The sequence below is a fragment of the Oryx dammah genome, unplaced genomic scaffold (genome assembly GCF_014754425.2).
Source record: "Oryx dammah isolate SB20612 unplaced genomic scaffold, SCBI_Odam_1.1 HiC_scaffold_10, whole genome shotgun sequence".
Taxonomy (NCBI): Eukaryota; Metazoa; Chordata; class Mammalia; order Artiodactyla; family Bovidae; genus Oryx; species Oryx dammah.
The window spans coordinates 43915168-43924827 of NW_024070194.1; the positions used below are offsets into that span (position 1 = coordinate 43915168).

The 9660-nt window shown below is 43.9% G+C and overlaps 1 protein-coding gene across 6 annotated transcripts in view; it reads right to left on the reverse strand.

The window, feature by feature from the left end:
- The window catches only part of RIN2 (Ras and Rab interactor 2), a 202200-nt gene that overhangs the window by 12506 nt on the left and 180034 nt on the right, over window positions 1-9660 (reverse strand). The window lies entirely within an intron of this gene.

The window sequence follows — 9660 nt, forward strand, 5'->3', positions numbered from 1 at the left end:
ATTGCAGAGAGTCAGACACTGAGCGACGAAGCACAGCACACACGCATTCACACACCAAACTTTTTTTTCTTCAGTAAAGCCAAGAAGAGTGAATCTTCCCTAACAGTCTTATAGTCTCTCTTGCATGCAGTCAGTACAACTGAATAGATTTGTTTTAACTACTTTTACACCTTCTCACCCATAAGTACAGGTGAATATTCTAGAAGGTATGCTTTTGACCCAGTCTTTTCACTGAAGAACCAGTGAACAGCTAAGTAAATGTGTTATGTTAAAAGAAGGATTTGCAAATAGCAAGGGTACCAGCTCCCTCAAAATATTCCTGAGGGAAAAATTCAACTAAATACACATGGTATCTTGGATTGGATTCTGGACCAAAAAAGTCTTTCTGTCATTTACTATAAAGGACATAGTGGGGCATTAGATGAGATCTGAATAAAGTCTGCAGATTAGATAATATTGTTAACAGTGAATCTGGTTTCTTTCACACAGACTGCATCTTGGAGACTCGGCCAGCTGTGTCTGGAGCAACACTGTGCTCTTTTTCACAGAATGACTCTTCCTTGAAAGTTAATGAAAGTTAACGTTACTGCAGTTTTGTAACACAATGTCCCTATTTTTAGATAAATACCCACTAAGTATTTAGGGAAAAAGGGATACAATGGCTGCAACTAGCTCTCATGATTTAGATAAAAGGAGGGGATGTGTGCATGTGTGTGTGTGTGTGTGTGTGTGAGAGAGAGAGAGGGGATGTGTGCATGTGTGTGTGTATGTGTGTGTGTGTGTGTGTGTGTGTGTCAACAGAATAGCACTAACGGGTGAATCCGGGTGAAGGGCAGACATGATTTCTTCATTGACTTTTTGCACCTTTTTTGAATGTCTGAGCTGATTTCAAAATGAAAATTTAAAAATTCTTGAAATGCGTTTCTGTTCAGAATTAGGAAATACCCTTAGGTGTAGGAGGCATTATTTCCCCCTCTTTCTTTGCAATTGTTTGCCCAGTGGAGAAGCCTTCTTGGCTGACGGTACAGTAACCAGGACCACAAAGCTGGAGCTCTGGTCTGAAGAGGGTCTGTGCCGTGAGAAGCTCTCTGCTTCTTCCACATCAGTTTTTCCATCTCAAATGTTTCACGTTCTCATCAAAGCTGCCTGGGTAGCAACCACCCCTAGGATGCAACACTTGGGGATACAATTTCATCTTGGAAGCCCAGGAACCCACAGAAATAGCCAAGTTATCTCTCTGGCCCTTGGCATTCCTGACAGACACCAGATGACACAGGACTCTCAATGATCACCTATTATTAGAAGATCAGGGACAAAGAGAAATCTAAGCAGGACATACCTATAGAAACAAAAGGTCGAAGCAAAAGAGATTATACAGTAAGACGAAAAACAGAGCAACATTTCTTCACATCTGGCATTAAAACAAATTACTGTTTTAAAACAAATTAAAACCAAGTTTGCATTGGTTATGCTGTGTCAATAAATTTCTAGAAAGTCATATAGCATCTCTGACTTCACTTCAAATGGCCACTAGGATGAAAAGTCAACAATAGTAATTAACATTGAGTGCCCAGTTGGGCTAGGCTTTATTTCATTATCTCATCTAATTCTACAGTATCTCTATTATTTTTGCACAATATGACTATTAGGGCTTTTTATAGATAAGGAAACAGAGATTTGGAGATGTCTAATGGTTTGCTTGAGCCCATAAAACTGAACACCCTGCTTTTCAAAGTCAATGATTTCTTAGTTCTAAAATTCACGGTATTTCATAAACATTCACCAGTTTACTGCTCTATGCACACAATAGAGCAGTAAAGCACAATTCTTTACTGCCCCTCTGCTGGAAGGAGGTCACCAAGGGGGGAAAAAGCCATGTCAATCATTAGTTAGGACACACATGAAAGTTGGGAGCACCGTTACTCATAACAGGCCCAAACTGCAAAGCACCCAAGGCCCAACCCAATGGCATGGATGCCAGGAGATATATACACAATGGAATTCAGAAAATGGAATGCAGACAATGGAAGATTCATTCCATGAAAAAGAGCACGCTGCTGCTCCAGACACAACTGGCTAAGTCTCCAAGAAACAATCTGTGTGAAAAAAGCCAGAGTTGTCTCCTTTAGCACGATGTTTACACAAAGCTCAAGGACAGGCAAAACCAATCTATGATGACAGGTCAGGATGGCAGTCGCCCTGAGAAATAAGTCGGGCTTCAGGGGACACTTCCAGAGGGTGGAGACGATAGATGCTTGTGGTGGCTACATGGATAAAGAATTGTCAAGCTGAGCACCTGAAATTTATACACTTCATGGATATATGTTAAACCTCCATAGCCATGTGTATAAATCAAACCAACAGAAAACACCTAGAGACCAGCCTGGGCTTTTCACCTTGAAACCCAAGGGCAACTTTTACATTCTGAGCAAGTCTGATCATCTCAGGGCCAGAGTGTGCACACAAACCATCTCCAAAAGGTTCTATGCTGTTCCTGGGGCTGACAGCAGACAGCTCGTCACCAGCCAGCTGGGTAAGTCTCTTGAGCAACTCATCCTTGTCCCCAGGGAAGGGGTGCTGATACTGACCTTTGAGCCATAAACTCCACTCTTAGTAGGAAATGCAACAGTGGAAATCTGCTAGGAGGGTTGATATCGAGGACCCATTGCCTTAAAATCCCCAAAGAAACAAATTTTTAGAATATTTTTAAAAGGCTATAATTTAGAAATAAGAAAAACTGGTCTCTCCGCTTTCTTTTTCAGGTCTTCACTCCTAACCACCCCTCCCCATCCTCACAAATCTTTAATAAATACAATGAATAAGAAAAAAAAGTCTAAATGACAAGGACCCAGTACCTGAATGAGTCTCTGCAATAGGAAAAGAAGGTCATGCTTATGAAGCAAGACGGAAAAATGATTTTAGGAAACAAAAGAAACAGAAAATCTTTCAGAACGTGGACTAGCTCAGAACAAAAGGAAAGAACAGATCAGATTAGTCATATGGCTTATAAATTACTACTATCCGTTTTTCCCTATCATCTCTGGTCGCTTTACATCCAAGAATGATGCTGTTCTAGGCACTTTACACGCACTGACTCTTCAGCTCCTCCACTAAACCCCTGGTGGGAGGACCATGATTTCTTTATTTTTATAGCTGAGGAAACCCAGAGACATGGATGCCACACAGGTACCAAGGGGAGCCAGGATCCAAGCCCAAGAACTGGTTATGTCAACTGTGTTTATCTACAAAGAAACAAAATGATGCCGGAGAACTGTCTGCACTACAACATTCTGAGTGTTAGAAACCGATTGCTAACTGGATAACCCACAGGAAACAGTTTCTGAAAATACTTATAGAGATCCTATCAACTGGTTCTAAAGTTCATCCACTCAGGGAAGTAGTCAGGGGCATAAGCCTAGAGCTCCCTACCTTAGTGAGACCTGTAAATGCAGAGATTTACAGGAAGCCCTAAACGTGTCGGCCTCTAGAGCCCTGAGGTGACTGCCCCGTCTTAGGAATGAGGACAGAAGCCTAAGGTCTGTCACTTCCCTCTGATCAGAGGCATGGATTCCAGGGAAAGTTAGGCATGAGATGGGGACCCATCACAGGACAGGCTCACTCATCAGCTTGTCTGGACACTTTCTGCTCCCCCACTGCTGCCGAAGAGGAAGCGAGAGTCCAGAAGCTGAAGTTCAGCGAAGGCGCGTGTCTTAGAAAGAGTGAGAGGAGGTGGCCTGGCAGCCGGCCCAGCTGTGTCTTTCTAAGTGACTCTGGCCTCATCACTTTACCTCTCTGACTGTCACTGCCTGCAACTTCTGAACTGCCATCTACTCCTTGCCCAGGGCAGGGAAGACAGAAGGAGCACTCTGAACCTGGTTAAAACAAAGTAATTCCCAGTATTTGCCACAGAACCCAGAGTCTAAACAACATGATGTCCAAAAGGGGTAGGTTGCAATCTACATGACAAAGATCAAAGACGAAGTGAGGTCATACAGCCTCTTGGCTTATTCAAGTTCTAGCATTCTTTCAAGAAAGTAAAGTAGAAGAAATAGAAGTTAACATTTGATGACAAGAGGCAGACCTTTTTTGTGGGGAACTCAAACTGTGAAGTGCAAACGTGCACCATCACGAATACCGATGGGCACATCTGTTTGCACAGTTCCTGGGACAAGGGGCGGGATGGAAGTCTGTGCTCTGTGCTGGCCCTCGCTGCAGCCCTGTCACAATGAATGAGGGCCCTCTCCCTGAGGCACAGAAGTTAAATGACCTTCCCTGGACAGTGGGGAACCTTGTTGTTCCTACCACAAAGAAGTCAGGAAATAGCATAGTGGCCCTCGCTCTGTACGAGAAGGGCAAAAGGAGCTGCTTCTGTCTTTCAGTGCTAACATGGTCACCTTCAGCTGCGCAGCTGGATTAAAAATCGGGGCTGAACTGGACGGGGTACTAAGTGCTTTCCAAGCATTCCAAACACTTTTATGTACTTTACATGTATTTAAACTACCCTTTGACTGACATGAATACATAACTCCTAAGTGTTTTCCCTTGGGTCTTCTGAGCTATAGTCAGGAAAAGAGGGGCAGTCTTCTATCTATTTAAACTAATTTTCAAAAATAATATAGATGTGCTTTTCCTAGGCTGCAAGAGGTCGATGCTTCTCTTGCTCTGTACCTTTTGATAGTGTACTAAGAGATCGTCTCCTTCCAGGTGACATGCACACAAGGACTAGATCAGAAGTCAGAATCAAGGTGGTTTAACTCTTTACTCTGCACCACTATGCCTCTCGGCCTACAACTTTCAGAATGACTCTGCCTAAAACAGAGCAGGTAACACAATAACTCAAGGGATTAAACCAAACTCTGAATTCAAAATTAAAAGCTGAAAATCACACTAGATACTGAAGCTTGAGTTAGACTTATGCGTGCATCCTCAGTCGTATCCAGCTCTTTGAGACCTCATGGACTATATGTAGCCAGCCAGGCTCCTCAGTCCATGAGATTTCCCAGGCAAGAATACCGGAGTGTGTTGCCATTTCGCCCTGCAGGGGATCTTCCCAACCCAGGGGATTGAACCCACTCTGCTGCATTGGCAGGCAGATTCTTTTAGACTGTATCACCTGGGAATCCCCAGTCTTGAATGCTCATTAAAAAAAATGATATGAAGCAAGGCAGTTTTAATTCTTTAAAGCCCAAGGAATGACTTCAGACTTCTTTCTTACGCACACTATGCTCTCTGGTGTTTAACCACATTTCAGTATCATTTCTCTATAAAGAAAATAAAACACTCAAGTAAGTAAATTGATGTTCTCTTTAAAATATGTGGGAATTGAGTTTAAGGCTACTTTTTCTTCAAATAATGGTAACACTCTTCAGAAAAAATACACATTTTGACAGCCACTAAAGAAAGCAAAACCATATCTTGTTTTTCATTACTGACTTTTAGAAATACAGTTGGCTTATCTGTATCTTTGTTGAGTGTTTGTGTGCAACTTGAATGAAGTAGAAAGTTGAGGATTACTAACATTTTGGGAGTTGGAAAATTTTTGTTTTTCTTGAAACAAGACTTGAAAACAGAGGGATTTCCTTAAGATTAATATCAAATCAGAAGTAAAAATTCTTTTGCTGTAAGAAAATCAAAACAGTATCCACAAAAATGCAACAAGTTCTGCAAAGTGTAGATTTCACTACCAGAAAGTCTCTTTCTCCTTGGTTGAAAGAGACTGAGGCGGAAGTGGTGTGATGTGAAAACTCACCAATAAGGAGTATGTGTTGGGATAACAAATGATGTCACAGGGTCTATACCTGACTGGGCGGGGCACTCAGGAGTGAGTACACTTCACTCTGTCCATGAAGTTACAGATCCTAGGCTTTTGAGGAGGATGCCAAATGGTATACACGCTTTTGTTAAAGCAGTTGCTTGCCCCTCCATGTACCACTTTTGCAGAGTGGAGGGTAGAGAGCTTACCACAAAGGAGACACGGTATGTGGCCATGGAATCAAGAGGGAGCTGGGTCAAATGGGAACTTATCTTATCTTCCCATCAGGAGAGCAAAGCTGATGTCAATCAACCAACATCTGCTCAAGAACCTCTACATGGCAGGGTTTTGTGTGGCAGCGCTTTAAAGAGCAGTCTAAACAGAAGTCAAATTCTCTACGATAGGGCACCACCATTTAGGCTGGCAATTTTACAGCTTTGAGACTGTTTATCATGTCATCCTCACCTGGAAAGTGTGACCTACAGGGCTATGATAGGAGCACATGGACAAAGCGGCAATTGGGTGAGAGCTATTTGGTTTTTTCATTGGCTTTTCTCTGTGCAACTGAAGAACTCCTTTGTGAAGAAGATTAGCACTGTATCCAAACACTAAATGCACACGCGTTCACATGGTTCTTTTTCACATATGAGTGATGGAATTCTACGTGGGTTACAGCACTGAAATACCTCCTCCAACTTCCTTAATTTCAGGATGGAATTCTGTAGATCTAGGCTTTACATTCCCACCTCCTCATTCAGCACTCTCTCCCCCAGAAGTGGGAAAGGAGGACAGGACTAGATTTTTTTTTGAAGAAGAAGAGAAACCCAACTGGCATTCTTGAAAAGCCTTATAAGCATCAGTTGACACCGGTTCTGAAGAAATTTGAGGTTTGGAATCCTGGGGGTGGCATTTAAAGTGAATCCATTCAAAGTGAATTATAACCTCCCAGGAAGTGAGATTGGTGAAAATAAACAGATAAACCAGAGGAGACCAGGGCTGAATCCAATCTCCCCTACCCACCAGCAGCATAACTCTCCACAAGTCACTTTATACATCTTGACCTCCCTTCCTGAATTTGCAAAACAGAACAAAATCTGCACAAAGGTACCAACCGAGAGTTGATCACACAGCTCAAAGGAATCACTGAGTTAACAAGGTCTTAGTAAACTAGTGAGCCCTTCATTTAGGCATATGTAAAAGATCATTTAGACTCCATTTTCTTGCCAGAGTCTGAATCTAAACTGGCACATTTAAGGGGATTGGTTTTCTAATCATTAGGATCACATCCTTCCTCACAACTGGGCACGTGATGAGTTTCTTAGGTCACCTTCTGCTTTGGCTTGCCTTCCTCTTAATTTCAAAAGCCCAGCACATTCTCTTCACTTTTCAAAACAGAATAATGGTTTCATTGATGAAGCAACAGATATGATGAAGCATCTGCTTTAATGCAAAAGCTTAAACAAAACAAACCAATAAAAAAGTGTGGCAGTGTGTCACATATCTGCAGACAGGGGCACTCTGAGCTTCCTCTACCAATGGTGAGCCTACTATTCTAATTCCCTTGAATTTACAAATTAAATGTTTAAGTTAATTTTCATTGAGATATAATTGACAAATACAGTATTCCTATCAGGTGTATAATACAATTTAACAATGTTTTCCAATCTCCTTAGTTTCTTATGAGAAAATATGAACATAGGCACCAGCAGGGGAGAGGCTGCTGCTGCTGCTGCTAAGTCGCTTCAGTTGTGTCCAACTCTGTGCGACCCCAGAGACGGCAGCCCACCAGGCTCCGCCATCCCTGGGATTCTCCGGATAAGGACACTGTAGTAAGGTGCCATTTCCTTCTCCAATGCATGAAAGTGAAAAGTAAAAGTGAAGTCGCTCAGTCGTGTCCTACTCTTCACAACTCCATGGACTGCAGCCCACCAGGCTCCTCCGTCCATGGGATTTTCCAGGCAAGAGTACTGGAGTGGGTTGCCATTGCCTTCTCTGGCAGGGGAGAGGGGTAAGGTTCAAAACACAGGGTTTAAAAAAAATAAATTGGGGTGGGGGGCTTCCTTGGTGGCTCAGTGGTAAAGAATCTGCCTGCCAATGCAGGAGACATGAGTTTGATCCCTGGTCCAGGAAGATCCCACCTGCTGCTGGACAACTAAGCCATAACTACTGAGCCTGCACGCTAGAGCCTGTGCTCTGCAAAAGAAGCTGCCACAATGAGAAGCCATGCACTGAAACTGGAGAGTAACCCCTGACTGCCACAACTAGAGAAGATCCTGTGCAGCAACAAAGACCCAGCACAGCCAAATAAACAAAGTAAAACAAATTTTTATTTTAATAAAAATAATTTTTAATTTATAAGATTTTTTTTAATGTGGACCTTTTTAAAAGTCTTTATTAAATTTGTTACAATATTGCTTCTGTTTTATGTTTTGTGTTTCTGGCCACAAGGCACATGAGATCTTAGCTCTCTCCGACCAAGGGTTGAATTCCCGGGTGGTCCACTGGAAGGCAACCACTGGGCCACCAGGGAAGTCCCCTCAAAAAAACAGGCTCTGAATCCAAAGAAGAAAGTTCAGAAGCTGCACAGGCTAGGCCGGTATAGCCCTGGACAACTGGCTCCGGCTGGCAGAACCCGTCCTTGCTCCAGGGCACACGGATGCCTGCTTCACAGGGCTGAGGCCAAGACCTACTGCCATCGCTGGGACAGGCAGCCTGGATGTCAGCTTCCCTCCTCCTCAGGACCTTAGATTTTTAGATGGAAAGCTCAATCTTTCCAGAGCAGCAAAGCGTTTGTGTCAAAGATTGCTGGCCACATTCAAATATGTTTGTGGAGAAGATGAGATCCGGGGCTCCAAACAACAGGAATACTCTATCTGAACTGTTATCTTCCGAGAAGCTAGCAGGAGAGCTTTCCCCCCCACCTCCCGGAAGGACCGGCAGCTTCGATCGGTGCTCACAGCATCGGCAGGGAAGGAAGGCAAGGCCTGGCTCCCCAGGGAGGAGCATCGTCTCCGTGGGCTGGCTGGCACTGCGGCCACATAGCCCAGCGCTGACATCAGCGCCCGCCTGGCTCTCCGGCCGGTGCGGGGTCCGAGCCGGTCTCCCCTGAGACGCAGGCTCTGGGAGGGCGGGGGCCGGACCGAGAGGGCCCGGGCTGCTCTTCCGTTGTCTCGAAGCCATGCTTTTCCATCCCCAAGGCACATCCTGGGGCACATTCCTTCCAGCTTTCTCTCCAGCAGCCGGGCTCTGCCACGCCCCACCCACCCAGGCGCAAGCCACAGGAAAACAAACAAGGCTTTGATTCCTTTGTGAGAAAATCAAAAAGCTGCTGAAACTCACTTCAAGGAGATGGCGAGAGAGAGAGGCGGGGAGACACCACCGGCAAACCATACGCTGTTTACTACTTTCCACAAACAGACCCAATCAGAAAGAAGCCAATTCCAGCTTTGCTTTATGAACGGCCTAGAAATGTTGGGTAGCTCTTTTTGATTGCTGCTGCCCAGTGAATGAGGTCTCTGAAATTTGTCCTTCAGAGTCGATCTTCTGAAGTTTAAAAAAAAAAAAAATCTCTTAAGACTCTAGCCCTGGAAAAAGAGAGGTCTTGCCAAATTCAATCTTCCCTTGGCCAAAGTAACTATTAGCAATTCAGCTCTCCAATGAGGTTAGAAAGAAAGTTATTTCCCCTTGACTTTGGAGAAAACACCTTTCAAGTGCCCTCCAAAATTTGATAATTCTTTTTAAAGATACACAAAACAAACTTGTCCATTTGACTTTTATGTTTTTGCTTACTCCCAAACTTACTGAATTCTGTGATTAGAAGCCCGCAGGGCAGTTACCCTTTGAGGAGAAGGGGGACAGGGAGGGGTTCCCTGAGGACTCTGATGCTGTCACGTTCTGCTGCGCTGGTG